At 36.1% G+C, this 17295-nt stretch overlaps 1 pseudogene; it reads left to right on the top strand.

The window, feature by feature from the left end:
- Nucleotides 1-3296: 3296 nt before the first annotated feature.
- On the top strand, nucleotides 3297-4840 carry LOC105955853 (uncharacterized; annotated as a pseudogene).
- The last annotated feature ends 12455 nt before the right edge of the window (nucleotides 4841-17295 follow it).

Genomic DNA, 17295 nt, shown 5'->3' with positions numbered 1-17295 from the left:
AGTTGACAAAGTGTGGTGTGGTGGCGGTGTGGTGACGGTGTGGTGACAATGGGGAGGCAGATTTAGGGTTTTTTGGTGGATCGGGCGGAGGACAGCGCGAGTAGAGAAATCCGCGCAGACTGAAACATTAATTGACTATGTACATGTTCAATAGTCGATTAAGCTAATCGACTATGCTCTGATAGTCGATTAAGGTTAATCGACTCCAATTTTTAATTTTTTTTTGAATTGTTTGTTTATTAATTCCAATTGTATAAATCAATTATATTGTTTGCATATTTTTTGTTTTTGTAAAATATAGTCGATTTTGCATTTTTTTCTAGTTGTGATTTGTTATTTTTAGTAGTCAGCTCCTTAATCGACTATGCGTCATCATAGTCGATTAATACCTTCACCGACTCCAATTTTTAATTTTTTTTGGATTTTTTTTGTTTATTGTTTTCAATTGTATAAATCAATTATAATATTTGTATATTTTTTTTAATTTGTAAAATATAGTTGAGTTTGCATTTTTTTGTAGTTGTGATTTGTTATTTTAGTAGTTGGTTCCTTAATCAACTATGATTCATCATAGTCGATTAATATGGTTCATAGTAGATTAATATACCTGATGATAGAGAAAAAAGTTAAAACACGAAAACAAAAATTATAAAAAATTTGAAAAAATAATAAAATAATAATTAAAAAAAGGGGGTTGATGGGCGGATAGTGCTGATGAGGTGGCAGAGACATAATTGGTAAAATAGGTGGCTGGAATTATTAGTGAATTTTTCTCAAATGGTAAAATAGTTTGGGTCTCTCACTATTAAAAAAAGTATTGAAGGGGTTGCCCGCATGGGTATAACTCAATTGGTTCTGGAGATGGTAAGTTGGTACAGGGTTCTAGGATCGAATTATGGCAGCCGCAGTTAGGGGTGGTAAACGAGCCCAACCGGCTCGCGAACTCAGCGAGCCTGCTCGACAAAGGCTCGAACTCGAGCTAGGGTTTTTCGAGCTCAAGCTCGACCTCACGAGCTCGAGCTCGACCTCACGAGCTCGAGCTTCGGACGAGCTTGAGCTCGAGCCCAAATTTAGTTGTTCGACAGCTCGCGAGCTGCCTTCTTTTTTTTTTTTAATTTTTTTTTAATTTTATATATATATATATATATATATATTCTTATTCTTATTCTTATTATTATTATTATTAACTAAATAGTAAATAGTCTATAATAATAAATATTGTAGTATTTAAATAGAAACAAATCTATATTACTTAAATAATTCATAATAATATAAAATATTATAATATTAATTGAAAAAAATTAAAAAATATATCTTATTAACAAAAGAAAGGTTCCTAGAGAAACCCTAGAAAACTCTAAGGTCAATTTTTCCCGCTCATTTGGAGGATATCTTATAATGGAATTAAATTTAATTTTCTAATCCAATTTTTTTTTCATATAATTAAATTTCGTATATAATCTAATAATTAAACACCTAATTAAATATTAATTTCTACTAATTCTTTAACTAATCTCCTAAATATTGGCATAATTCTAAATTATTTTTCCGTATAATCCAATAATTAAACACATAATTAAATATTAATTTCTACTAATCCTTTAACTAATCTCCTAAATATAACTCTAAGGTCAATTTTTCCCGCTCATTTGGAGGATATCTTATAATGGAATTAAATTTAATTTTCTAATCCAATTTTTTTTTCATATAATTAAATTTCGTATATAATCTAATAGTTAGACACCTAATTAAATATTAATTTCTACTAATTCTTTAACTAATCTCCTAAATATTGGCATAATTCTAAATTATTTTTCCGTGTAATCTAATAATTAAACACATAATTAAATATTAATTTCTACTAATCCTTTAACTAATCTCCTAAATATTTAATTTTCTAATCCAATTTTTTTCATATTATTAAATTTTGTATTTGTATAATCTAATAATTAAACACATAATTAAATATTAATTACGTGTTATTCTTTAACTAATCTCCTAAATATTGGCATAATTCTAAATTAATTTTCCCTATAATCTAATAATTAAACACGTAATTAAATAGCATAAGTCTAAATTAGTTTTATATTATTAAATTTCGTATAATCTAATAATTATACACCTAATTAAATATTAATTTCTACTATTCCTTCAACTAATCTCCTAAATATTGGCATAAATCCACACCTTTTTTCATTATCACGGTTCCTCTATTTTTTTATCACACGTTTCCCCAAAGACTTATCGGGAACAATAATCTAATATATATATCTTAGAAGATTCGTGGATATCTTTTAGGTTTTCCCCACAAACTCTTTATAAGCACTATTTATAAGTATACCTCTCTCTGTATCTCTCTCCATCTCTCCCTGTATTTGCTGCTCCAACACCTCAGGTAAAAAAAGCCATGTTCTTTTTAACGTTCCCTTGCTTTGGTCCCTGTTATTTAATTTGTTTTCACTTGCTTCAGTCTCAGTTCGTTTGCCCAATTTCACCCAAATCCTAAATATCCTGATTTTTGTTTCATTGAAGGATTGAAGGATTTTTATTCATTGAAGCAATTATGGCTCCACGAAATTCAACTACACAGGTTTCATTGCTTCATGAAATTGATACAAGCTTTATTAATTGGAAGATAATTGTACGGGTAATTCATCTATGGTTAGTGCCAGATAGGTGGAGAAAAACAGAAACGGGTAGCATTGAAATGGTTTTTTTGGATGAGAAGGTGATGTTTTTATTTTTCCGGATTCTTTTCTATTAATTTATTTTTATTTTTGTTTTATATTTCCAATATTTAGGAGCTAACTATTTTATTGATTTTGTAACAGGGTATGCGTATTCATGCTACCATAAAAAAGAATCTCATTATGAAATTTAAGGAATTGGTGAAAGTAGGCAAAACTTATATGTTTCAAAATTTCTTGGTGGGTGATTCAATTAATTTACCGTTTAGAGTATATACGAACAGATTTAAGCTGAATTTTGTCGGAATGACTGTAGTTACTAATATAGTAGCCGAAAATATTCCGACAACCAACTTCAAGTTCGTTTCTTTCGACACAATAAAGAAGAATGTGGATGAATATTTATTGTTTGGTACGCAATTGTTTCATATAACTTAGTTTGGTAAATGTTTGTTCTGTCTTACCGTTAATCACTAATACATTTAATATCACAGACTATCAGCTTGATGGAGACGATTTGAAAAACATCGCTCTTGCTGAAGTAGAAAATATTTTACGGAGTAACAATAAGAGTCTTGCTGATTTTCCGACAATGCCAAGACTAGATATGTCATTGCTTTCACAAGTTCAGAACATACTTATCCATGATGAACTTAGATATGACCGACAGGCATTAGCTGCAGAACATCGTCAACTTATGGCCAATCTTACTGATGAACAGAGAAATATCTAAGATAAGATAATGCTTCGCATTGCAAGAAAACAAGGAGGGTTGTTTTTTATTTATGGATATGGCGGTACTGGCAAAACATATATTTGGAAAACACTTTCAGCAGCTCTGAGATCAAAGGGTGAAATAATCCTTACAGTTGCTTCGAGTGGGATAGCAGCTCTACTCATTCCTGGTGGCAGAACAGCACATTCAAGAGTTGTGATCCCCTTAGATGTTAATGAAGATTCTAAGTGCAACATTGTCCAAGATAGCCCATTGGTTAGTCTGATAGCCAAAGCAAAACTTATCATTTGGGATGAAGCTCCTATGACCCATAAACACTGTTTTGAGGCTGTGGACAAGACTTTCAAAGATATACTCAAATTCTCCAATCCAAACAGCAAAAAGGAACCTTTCGGTGGAAAAATAGTTGTTTTTTGTGGCGATTTTAGACAGATTCTACCTGTGATTCCAAAAGGAACGAGACAAGAAGTAGTGTTTGCCAGCATTAATTCATCACGCTTATGGGAATATTGTCAAGTTCTGACACTGACAAAAAATATGAGACTTCTATCCGGCAAATCAGATTCAGAGATTTCTGAAGTAAAAAAAATTTCAGACTGGGTGTTAAGTATTGGGGATGGCACATAGGTGATCCCAATGACGGGGTGGTCAGCATTGAAATCCCTAATGACTTACTCAAGAGTCAGCTGATCCACTTGCTTCAATTGTAAATGAGACATACCCATCATTTTTAGAGAATATGGATGATATCAGTTATTTGCAACACAGGGCCATACTGGCTCCGACAAATGAGATTGTTGACGTGGTAAACGATTACATGCTATCGTTGGTTCCTAAGGAAATGAAGACATATCTCAGTTTTGATAGTACATGTTCAGCAAACGGAAGCATTGACAGACCTAATGATATTCATACGCCCGAGTTTTTGAATACCGTTAATTCTTCTGGTCTTCCAAATCACGAATTAAAACTGAAAGAAGGTGTTCCGGTCATGTTGTTGAGAAATATAGACCAATCTTCAGGTTTGTGCAATGGCACCCGACTGTCAATCACAAGATTAGGAAATCGAGTCTTGGAAGCGAAAATTATATCAGGAACCAACATTGGTCATAAGGTGTTTATTCCACGATTGACTCTAACGCCATCCAATAACAGGATTCCTTTTAAATTCCAGCGTCGACAATTTCCTATCACTCTTTCATTTGCAATGACTATAAATAAAAGTCAAGGCCAATCTCTTCAACATGTGGGTATATATCTTCAGAAACCAGTGTTTTCACATGGACAATTATATGTTGCTATCTCAAGAGTTACGAGTTGAAGAGGCTTGAAGAGACTTATTTGTGACAACAACGGGAACACCTCAAATACTACTACAAATGTCGTTTATAAAGAAGTTTTCCAAAATCTGAACTAAATAAGTTATTTATATATTTGGTTAAATTTATATATATATTTTTATTCTTCAAAGTTTTATAAATGAGCTTTGTAACATTTATTTTCTATTTATAAAAAAATTATTTTTTCTTTCATTTTGTCCTACGGTGCAGGTGACGTATGCTCAAGAGTTGAAAACAACTACTTTGTTGGTGGCCGGATTAATTCTTTGGTGGATAGATGTTTATTAGATTTTCCAGTAAAATATTCAATATATAGTTTTTATTAGATTTTTCAGTTAAATATTCAATACATTTTTATTTCTGTTTTTTTAATGATTGTTATGTTTGTTTGTTCAATCCCGTGCATCGCACGGGTCAAGTTACTAGTATATATATAACTAGAGTTCATTATTTATTTTATAATTTATTTTATTTTCCTATAAATAAATTTTAATAAAAAATTAAACGATTTTAATAAAAAAATTAAATAATAAAAAAAATTAAAAAATAAATAAATAAATTAATTAAATGAGCCCGAGCTCGAGCTCGAGCTCGAGCTCGCCAAAATTGGCTCGAGCTCGAGGTGGCCAAAAGAGCCGAGCTCGGCTCGTTCCCACCCCTAGTCGCAGTGTGGGAATTTCAACTCCAATGAGAGTTGGTTCCTTGTGGGCACCAGGTCTTAGTCCGCTACCTTAACGCCCCATTTTTTTTTTTTTGAGAAACCGTAACGCCCCGTTGAGTCACCATGATTTACATTAATCCATCAAATACTTATCAGACCAAGGGATGAGTGCCCTGGCATCAAATACTTGTCGAGCCAAGGGATAGGGGCCCTAGGAGCAAGGAATTTCGCCTTTTGGTACAAGTATTGAAGGGGTTATATCAAATAGCCCCTAAAAAAAAGTATTTTCCTATAGCTGAATCTTCAAGTTTTCAAAAGAAGGTGAAAAATAAAATTAAAATTGCAAATAAATATATTTATCCCGTGTACAATTATTCATTGGACTTCTTTTATGTGTTCAAAAAAAATTATTCATTGGACTTTAAGTTAATTTTTGAGTACGAGAATTCATATGAAAATAATTAAAAGACTGACAAAAAAAATGCTCACTTTTGGTTCATTGCTAGTGAGAGAAACTGGTTTTGCATATAAATAGACGCAAAATACAATTACATCTAAGGTAATGTGAAACTACAAAAAAAATCCTTATATATGAGTAATTACAAAGAAACTATATATTTTTTTTATGAAAAAACTTCTTATTCAGTAAATAAATTTGACAACGTAAAAGTGAATGTGCAAGACAAATACATAGTTGAAAATTACCTAAACAAAAGGTGTTTTTCGTAATTTGTTCTTATCTTAGGGGTGTCTGTCAGTGGCGAGTCCATGAATTTGTTACATGGTGGTTTCAATTTTCGGGAGTTCGAGGCAGCACCCACGAACAAAAGAATCAAGACTTTTTTGTGACAAAATTGGAAAATAGGAAAAGTTAAAAAATTAAGAGAATTTTTTGGGCGGGCTAATTAATAAAAATTGAGGTCTTTTTTGAATTAATTTGTATTTTTAAGGCTAATTAATAAAAATTGATTGGGCTAAATACATATATACAGGGGCATATATGGAATAAATTATAAATTGATGATGGGACTCATTCCTGGTTGCCGTAATTTGCCCTATAAATATTACCCATCGACAATAACTTAGCTAATTCTATTACAATTATCATATAAAAAAATATTTATTTTGTCAAAATATGCTCTCTATTTCATCTATCGTGATTCGTGTGAGCATGTCTGCATGTGACAATTACTATATTACTACATGACTATTTTATTTATTTTTATAATTAACTACGTTTATCAAATGGTTGTATATAATCTTTGTAACATATGTGGTGTAAAATAATTTAAAAATAAGTGAACAATAATCATTCATTTTAAATAAATTATATGAAATAAATTATAATGTCGGGAAAAAGTTCAAACATTTTCAACAAGTGTTCAAACTAGTTCAAAATTTATATATGAATATCTACCTACTCATTTTAAGGACCCGCCAAATTTATTTGATCTTTAATGACTTTAGTTATGTGTCGGATCGACCCTTTGATTTAGGTCACTTTTCGTAATTACCAAAATCCTCGTGAAGTTTGTTTTCGTCATACACCAACCCCATTACAGTGTGACTTTTCACGGATGTTTTTTTATTCCAGGGAAAATACTTTACAATTTCAAATATTTTCTTTTAGTTCTCACATATTTAACAGAATGTATAATAGATTGTACACATTTTCTGTTAAAAAACTCGATCAACAGTTAATCAGAAAGGGATTTTGGTTATTACAGATAGGTGGGGGTGTTTTTTGTTATTTAGCTTAAGTTCAGGGGTATTTTCATAATTTATCCTAAATATTAAGGCAATTATATTTATTGTTTTATATAATAAGAGCTAATATTTGTTGTATAGTTCTAAGTTTTAAACATTTTAATTTCCTTAAGTCCACCATCATTTGATATTTCTTTTGTTCCCATTAATGATCATCTACTTAACACGGAAACAAAAACGAGAACACGGGGAAACGGACATGGGAACCTTATTTTACAAAAGGTTGGATATCTGCCGGACGTGGGGGAACGTCTAAATTTTAAAAATATAGAGGTACATTCGTAATTTCTAAAAAAATATTATAATGTTTTAAATGATATGATGGGAACCTTATTTTACACAACTAAAAGGTAAAATGATCATATTCGTGCACTTAATAAATCAATTAGAAGAAATAATCAGGAAATAAACACTTGCATAATATTAGAAATAACAAGTTCAAAATCCCCTCATAAGGTTCCAATAAAATCCTAGAATAAAAACTTAGCTACTCATGTTCTCTAAAAAAAACGAATACAAATTGAAAAGATACATAGGTCCGAGAAAGAGAGAGATGATAAACTCTGTAGAAGATTTGTTAATTCTACGAACGTCTTCTCTTTTTCTCAATTGTCGCAAAATGGAGTTTTAAGGGATGGGAATTCACTCGCAATCATATATGACCGCTCTCGACCGGTGCATCTCTCTCGTGAACATGCTCCTCATCACCATAGACAGGTGGTGGTACTTCGGGGGGTGGCACGGACACCGGCTCCACACAATCCGATAAATCGAACTGCAACTTTGTTCCAACAGACTTGACCATATTGCCAATCCAGCTCATAGTAGCCTTCATCTCCTGCCGGAAATCCTCGTGATCCTTTCGAAGCCCGCCGACTTCCTGCTGAATCTGTCGGATTGTTTGTGAAAGCTTGGCTTTTGTCATAGGCTCCTCGCGTGGTGGCAGTGGCTCGGGATTAGCTCGACCCGCAACTTGTGCATAACTACTGATAGTGGCGTCCGTAATGACACGTTGCGGCGGTTTAATATCGTCTTTCGGATTACCCTCGACGCCGGCGTTCTGGCAAAGCCCGGTGATAAGTGATGGGAAATATAAGCTGGTCCCTTGGTCTTTAATGCAATGAAGGATTTGCTCTTCAATAATCCCACCAATGTCAAGAGGCGTGCCTGTCATAATATGGTAGGCGAGTGCACAACGATCGAAACGCGCAATGCTCGTAGCGGTAGTCGGTATAATGCGAGCACTTATAAAATAAATCCATGTCTTTCCCTCATGGTTGACACTACTAAGCTTGAGGTAATTAGATTCCCAATCCGGTCCCATAGGACATAATTTCTCGGCCACTTGTTCGCGAGTAGTTGTCGCCTTAATATCCGCCCAACTGGCCGACTTGGGATTACGACGAATCTTATGGTAATCATTGATGGCATCCGAATCCCAAACGACGTCCTTCCCTCGAACATGGCTAACCGGACGACGATCACTATAATGGTTTGCATACAACTCCCTTACGAGTGTGACATTTGCCGAATCTGGTTGTTTGCAAAAGTCGTGCCACCCTCTCTCACGATCATACTATATGCCTCACTAGAAATATTAAAGCCTCGTTCTTTAATTGCCGACTTATCTGTCTTTGCTTGGTAAGCATTGGCGACCGCGTCGGCTAGTGGTAGATTTCCATCAGATGATAGTGGTAGTGGTAGATTTCCATCGGATCAGCTGGAGCTTTGCCTTTCTTACCTTTGCCTGGATGTAGGTTTCAGAGGTTCTGGGGGGTTGGTTCTTAGCCTTTTGCAAGTATCCATAATACGACCAACTCTAAAATAAAAATTCTAATATTAAATGTTGCATTATGTAATTCCATCATTAAATTGAAATTATTTCTTTTACCACAAATTGAGAATCCACATCCTATACGCACATTTTAAAGCACAACTAGCAAATAAAAGAACACACTAAACAACTTTTTCTAAGTAACCTTAAATTGAGAATGAAGATTGATGAGGGTGGTATTAAGAAGAAACTTCAAGAAATGCAAATCTCAATTACACAAGTTGAAATATGAAAGAGATTGAGAGTTTTGAATCTCAAACGCTATTATCAGACAATTATAATATTCCAATCTGCCATTTCTCCTTCCGTACACCAAACTTATAGGCTAGCCATGTTACAATTATCAAGAAACTTAAATACGAAAATAAATATCAGCACTGAAAAATAGCAACTTCATGAACTTGGAAGTTTGAAAGCTCCAGGCTTATTCATGAACATGTAGTTTGGAATGTAAAGTGGTTTAGTCTCCAACACCACCAACCATAAATGAAGTTTGACCCACTACATCATCCTCTCCGGGTGGGAAAGAACTCGTCTCAGAGTTCAAATCATTCTCGCCGTGATAAGGAACTAAGTCACGAACATTGAACGTAGAATGAGTACGTAAATGAGCTGGAAGATCAACCTTGTATGCATTATCGTTAATTTTCTTTTGAATCCGACAAGGACCAACCTTTTTCTCCTTGAGTTTATGATATGCCCCAGCTGGAAACCTTTATTTTTTTAAATAAACCCAAACAAAATCACCTTCCTCGAAAGTTTGAACTCGACGGTGACTATCGGCAGCCTTCTTGTAAGATGCAGTACTTTCCGCAAGTTTCTTTTGGACTTCTTCGTGAATTTTGGTCATGGTAGTTGTAAAATCTTCAGCCTTTCTATTAGATGTGGTGACATTAGAAAGATCGAGATAGTGGCCAGGAGCACGTCCATAAACAATTTCAAATGGACTTTTTCCTGTAGAGCGATTCTCAGCTTAATTATACGCAAATTCAGCTCTAGGAAGAACGAGATCCCATTGCTTTATTCTCTTGGAAGCGAAACTCCGAAGCAAATTTCCTAAAGTTCGGTTGACCACTTCGGTCTGCCCATCGGTTTGAGGATGATACGCACTACTGTACAACAAACTAGTACCGATTTTCTTCCAAAGACTTCTCCAAAAATGGCTAAGGAATTTAGAATCACGATCAGAAGTGATTGATTTCGGAATTCCATGAAGCTTCACAACCTCATTGAAATAAAGAGCAGCTATATACGAGGCATCCATAGTTTTCTTGCATGGAATAAAATGGGCCATCTTGGAGAATCGATCAACCACTACAAAGATGGAATCGAAACCTCGTTGTGTTCTTGGTAACCCAACAACAAAGTCCATGCTAACGTCCTCCCACGGAACATTAGGAATAGGCAATGGTATATAAGCACCGGTGTTTTGTGATTGTCCTTTGCAGGTTTGGCATATACGACATCTTTTCACAAATTTTGCGACACTCCATAAAGACCAGGCCAAAAATATTTTTCCTTAACCAGCAGCAAGGTTTTATCACGTCCAAAATGTCCGCCGAGTCCTCCGCTGTGAAGTTCCTTGATGATGCGCTCCCTAAGTGAAGATTTAGGAATGCATAATCGTGGACCTTTAAAGAGAAATCCATTACTCAGGCAATAATCTTCATAGCCTCCTTTTGTGCTCCTGTGATAGATTTCCTTAAACTCGAGATCCTCCGAATACATTGTCCTTATGACATCAAAACCCTCAAGTTGCGTGGTCAATGTAGTTAACAAGGCAATTCTTCGACTAAGTGCATCTGCCACTTTGTTAAGCTTGCCACTTTTATGCCTTAAGATAAAAGTGTATTCTTGTAAGAAAGAAACCCAACCTGCATGTCTCCTATTCAAATTATCTTGAGAGTTAATATACTTGAGGGCTTCATGGTCAGAGTTGAGGATAAATTCTCTTTGAATGAGATAAGGTCTCCAATGACGAAGAGTCTGAACAATAGCGTAGAACTCAATATCATACTTAGAATACTTTTTCCTTGTCTCATTTAGCTTTTCGCTGTAAAAGGCAATGGGGTGTCCTTCTTGACTGAGTACTCCTCCAATTCCAATATGAGACGCATCACAATCGACCTCAAAGATTTTCTCAAAATCTGGAAGCACAAGGACCGGGGCAGTAGACAACTTTTCCTTGATAAGCTCAAAGCTCTTGGTCGCATCTGGTGTCCAAATAAATCCCCTCTTCTTCAAGCAATCTGTTAATGGTGCTGCAACGGTGCTAAAATTTCGAATAAACCGCCGATAAAATGAAGCTAATCCATGGAAACTCCGAGCCTCGTGTAAACTCTTAGGAATAGGCCATTCTTGAACGGCCTTGATTTTTCCTTCATCCACCATAATCCCTGCGGGAGTTAATACGAATCCTAGGAAAACAAGATGAGTGGTCATAAAAGAACACTTTCCCAGATTGATGTAGAGTTTTTCTTGTCTCAGTTTCATAAGGACCATTCTTAAATGTTCAATATGGTCAGAAGGGTTTCGACTGTAGATAAGAATATCATCGAAATACACAACAATAAATTTTCCAATAAAAGAGTGAAGAGCTTGATTCATTACCCTCATGAACGTGCTTGGAGCATTGCTAAGGCCAAATGGCATAACAAGCCATTCGTACAGGCCTTCTCTTGTTTTGAACGCCGTCTTCCATTCATCTCCCGGCTTGATTCGAATTTGATGATATCCGCTTCTGAGATCAATTTTCGAGAATATTTGTGCGCCAGCCAACATATCAAACATATCATCAATTCTCGGTATGGGAAATCGATATCGGATAGTGATTCGATTAAGCGCCCGACTATCAGTACACATGCGCCAAGAACCATCCTTCTTTGGAGTAAGTAGTGCCGGGACAGCACAAGGACTTAAGCTCTCCCTGATGTAACCCTTGTTCAACAATTCCACTACCTGCCGATGAAGCTCTTCGTGTTCTTTTGGACTCATCCGATAGTGGGCTTTGTTGGGAAGTGAAGCTCCTGGAATCAAATCAATTTGATGTTGAATCTCTCTTAGAGGTGGAAGGTCACTCGGCAATTCTTTTGGAGCAACATCATTGAACTCCTCTAATAGAATTTTAACATCGGCTGGAATTTTTGTGGATTGTGTAGTTCCATCGACGATCAGAAGATAGATTAACCTGTCTCTTTTTAACTTCCTTCTCAAACTGCGACAAAGTAAGTAAGGCATGGCCCTCTTCTTTTTTTACAGGTTTGGGTTCACAAACATCTTTACATGGTAAAAGAAGAATTTCAGTTTTTCCCACCATAAACTTATAAGTATTTCTTCTTCCGTCATGGATTGCGCCTCTATCATATTGCCAAGGCCTACCCAATAATAGATGTCCAACATCCATTGGAGTTACATCACACCATACTTCGTCATAATAATTTTTTCCCATAGAAAAAGAAACGAGACATTTCTTCTCAATTTTTACCTCATTGTCCTTGTTTATCCATGAGACAGCATACGGTCTTGGGTGGGGTACAACCTTGAGTCTGAGCTTGTCCACCATCTCCTGGGAAACAAAATTCTCGAAACTACCTCCATCAATGACGAGAGAACATACCTTTCCATGAGATTTACACCGTGTCCTAAAGATGTTGTGCCGTAGCCAATTTTCATCGCTATCTGGCTTGGGGGCAGCAAGAACTCGTTGAATTACCAAGCATTCTCCCTCCTCTGGCTCAATCTCTTCGCGCTCGTAATTGGCATCTTCATCATATTTTGGCTCTGGTTCTTCTATTTGTTTTTCCGTTCCTTCTTCACCCACAAGCCCCATACGAGCATCACTCCTCCGCTTCGGGCACTCATTCATGTAATGTCCAGGTTGGCCGCATTTGAAACAATTGGCAGGTTTAGCTTTGTTTGCTGCTGAATTATTCTCACTTTTGCCTCTTTTAGGGAGATTTTGATTGGAAAGTTCGGTTTTGGATGGATAGAGGCTTTGAATATCCACAAATTTCCTCGCACCCCGTCTTGATAACTTTGATTCAACTTTCAAGGCCAATTGATAGGCGTCGTTTAACTTCCATACCTGCTGCAACTCCACTTCATCTCTAATGGGTAGTCTCAAGCCATTAACATATCTTGCAATAAGATGATCTTCGGACTCTTGATTGTCACAACGAGCCATTAATTTGTAAAATTCTTCTGTATAGTCAACCACACTTCTATTGCCCTGCTGTAAAGTATTAAATTGCATAAAAATATTTTGAGCAAAATTCAGGGGTAGAAAATTTTCTCGTAATCGTGCTTTCATTTTTTCCCATGAAGCAATCTTCGGCTTTCCTTTTCTTAATCTCATATCTTGTACCTTATCCCACCAAGAGGATGCATAACCGCGGAGCCTGGTCGCCACCAATTTCACTTTTTGATTCTCGGGAATTTCTTTGTACTCAAAGAATTTCTCTACAGCACTAAGCCAATCCAAAAACTCCTCCGGTTGAAGGCGTCCCTGGAATTCTGGTAGATCAACCTTTAGAGTGTCCGAAGGATATGACATTCTTCTACCAAAATTTTGATGTTGGCTCTCAGCAAAAGGATTCGTTAGCTCTGAGTCATCACTGGAATAACCATGACTAGAACCTCGTCCACTTCTGGCTTCCTGACGCTCGAGACGCAACGTTAACTCCTCAACTTGTCTCCGGAGAGTTTGAATTTCAGCATTTCGTTCATCACCCAAGTTTTCTATGATTGGGTTATTTCTTCCACGCCCACCTCTTCCTCTTCTTGCTGCCATCGAGAAAGAAGACACAGGCCCAAACGAGATTGGCTCTTGATACCAAATGATGAGGGTGGTATTAAGAAGAAACTTCAAGAAATGCAAATCTCAATTACACAAGTTGAAATATGAAAGAGATTGAGAGTTTTGAATCTCAAACGCTATTATCAGACAATTATAATATTCCAATCTGCCATTTCTCCTTCCGTACACCAAACTTATAGGCTAGCCATGTTACAATTATCAAGAAACTTAAATACGAAAATAAATATCAGCACTGAAAAATAGCAACTTCATGAACTTGGAAGTTTGAAAGCTCCAGGCTTATTCATGAACATGTAGTTTGGAATGTAAAGTGGTTTAGTCTCCAACACCACCAACCATAAATGAAGTTTGACCCACTACATCATTAAATTGAAATTATTTCTTTTACCACAAATTGAGAATCCACATCCTATACGCACATTTTAAAGCACAATTAGCAAATAAAAGAACACACTAAACAACTTTTTCTAAGTAACCTTAAATTGAGAATGAAGATGAAGTGATTCTCAAGTAATATATAATACTAGCTCACTTTGTTTTCTGTCCATCTACCATTGTTTCAGTACATAATCTATTCCAAACTGCAATAATACTCGTGAGAAAATCGAACTTATGGATGGAACTAGTACGGATATTGCTAAGAATCGAGTTAATTATGGGTTTGTTCTACGTACAAGCAGCGGCGAATCTACTTAAGAACATGAATCTGTCAATTAGCAACACATTCTTGGAGCCTTGTTTCCACGTCTCGTACAGCAGATCCCTGCGGCAAACCATCGATAGTATTAAAGAAAACAAAGCCAAGCGCCAAAACTAGATTTTGTTTCCTTGGATTAAAACAAAGCAAAGATCAAAGAGGTCTATTTTGGCAGAAGAAGTCAAGGCTAGAGTTAAAAAACTTGCCAGTTCTAGTTCGGGCCAGAAAATATCTCCAAATGATCCACAGCTTTTTCAATTGCATGAAGAGCCATTTTCTTCACCTTTAGACAAATTTCAAGATTTCAAAATTTTCAGATCAGTCTTAACAACTATAAGACACTATTTTCATCATAGTAGGATATGGATGCATGCATTCCAATTAGAAAGAAAGAAAGATAAATAAGACACTTGATACACTAGGCCAAAATGCAAGACTGGCGACGTTTTTTTTCGCGACGGTTATGCGTTCGTCGCAGCTTTGCGACGTTTCTGTGCTTAAATCGTCGCTTAAAGTGGAAAATCTAGTTTTAATTCAAAACCCTAGCGACGATTCTGGATAAGCGTCGCTAGGTAGCGACGCAAAATATATAAACGTCGCCAATACGAAAAAAAAAAATTAAAAATACTTTTCTTGGCGACGGAAATAGTTTTTCGTCGCTAAGTTACATATTTTGTGATTTTATATTTCGAATTTTGCGATGTAACAGGCGGAATCGTCGCAATTATTATTTTAAAAAACAAAAAATAATATACTTTGCGACTTTTGTGCAGAAACGTCGCTAGTAGTGCCCAATTATTTGTAATTAATTTATATGTGGCGACGGAAAGTGAAAAACGTCGCCACCGTTTTAGTAAATTTTTCTTTTTTTTTTAAATCTCTGCGACGGATTTACAAAAGCGTCGCAAGAAATGTGCTCAATTTTTTTTTTCGAATTTAGTAGCGACGTACTTTACAATGCGTCGCTAGGTCTCGGATATGTTGGAGACGAAAATTGGAAACGTCGCAAATATTGACTTATTATTTCAATCAGACCCTAATTCGATCTATTTCCTCTCCGGCCCTCTCTCTCAAACTTTCTCCCCCTCTCCATCTCCTCCGATCTGCCGTCGCCAGCCGTTGCCGTCGCCGACAGCCGCCCGCCGCTGCCGTCTGCTGCTAACGGTTCGCCGCCGTCCCTCAGCCGTTGCCGTCGCCAACAGTCATCCCGCCGCCGTCATCCCGCCCCCTAATTCGCCCCCAATCTCCGCTGCCGATCCTTTTGCCGTCGCAGCCGTTGCCGTTGCCGACAGCCGTCCGCCGCCAGCCCTCCGCCGTTGCCGACAGCCCTCCACCGTTGTTGTCACCGTCTGCCGCTACTCCTTCTTTTTCAAGGTAATTTTATGTTTTTTTAAATGTTTGTTTGTTTATGTTCAAAATTACGTGGGTGTTCGATTATCGATCTATTTTTAGGTTTTTTGTCGGAATTATGTGTTTGTTTGTTTTATGTTGATTTGATGAGCCTGTGTTGCTCGGAATTATTCGGAATTATTGTTGCTCGGAATTATGCGAATTGTTCTTGGGTTTTATGTTGCTCGGAATTATGTGTTTGCTCGGAAAAGCCGTTGCTCGGAATTATGTTTGTGAGTCTGTTGTGTGTGTGTGTGTGTGTTTTGGTGAGTGTGTATGTTTCTTTCTTCAGTTTGTCTACTTTGCTACTAAGTCGGTGGTTTTTTTTTTTTTTTTTTTTTTTTTTGGGAAAATTCTGGAAATTTTCGAAAAATAACTGAAAATGTCCGTAAAAATTCCGAAAATGAAGATTTCTGAAAATAAAGATTTTCCGAAAATTCCGATAAAATCGGAATCGGAATCAATTTTTGAATTCTGAAAAAACCGGAATCGAAATTTGAAGGCGTTTTGGACTTCCGAAAAAAATCGGAAATTTTCCGAAACACCCAAATCCGATCCGATCCATCCGATTTCCACTCCTAAATATGACTATAAAATATATAAATAAATAAAAAAACCTTTTCGGAAAAATATTGAAAAATTGCTTTAAATTAGGGTAAATTACAATCACATCCTAAGGTAAAGCTAAATTATGAAATATTGAAAAATTGCTTTTAATAATTGTGATCCTTCCCCATTTCTAGGTAATCTTGTTAATTAAAGCATGCCAAAAGATAGGAGTTGGGTTTTATTAGGTGATCGTCGGTTAGCAGCATATCAAAATGGTTGTGTGGAATTTATGGATTTTGCCTTCGCTAGATGTGACGTTGATAATAAAATAAGATGCCCATGTAGAGACTATAAGTGTCGTAAATGGGGGGATCGTGAATTCGTTCATAAACATTTACTTTGGAGGGGTTGGGATAAGATGTATGGGGAACGCCGATGGACTCTGCATGGAGAGTCCGAAGAACAATACATTGGCGAGGAAATGGACAATACTAATCATACAGAAATTCCCGAAGTTGCAATTTCAAATGAACCTGTTGATGTACGTGATAACATGGAAGACTTACTGCATGCGTGTCTTCATCACGATCATCATCACGATCAAGAAGATCTGCACAAAGAACCCAACCCCGAAACTGATGATTTTCGTACACTCATTGAAGAGTGGTGCATCCCCGTTTATGATGGATGCCGGGTATATACTAAACTTTCTTTTGTCATGGAGTTCTACAAAATTAAGTCTCGTGGCAAGATGAGTGATAATACATTTACCGAAACCCTTCAGTTAATGAGAAAACTTGATTTTTTAAATATACCCGA

Source organism: Erythranthe guttata, chromosome 11 (assembly GCF_056151865.1).
Source record: "Erythranthe guttata isolate IM_541 chromosome 11, IM_541, whole genome shotgun sequence".
In the NCBI taxonomy this organism is placed as follows: domain Eukaryota; kingdom Viridiplantae; phylum Streptophyta; class Magnoliopsida; order Lamiales; family Phrymaceae; genus Erythranthe; species Erythranthe guttata.
The sequence above is the reverse complement of the archived record's forward strand: the minus strand, read 5'-3'. Positions and strand labels throughout refer to the sequence as shown.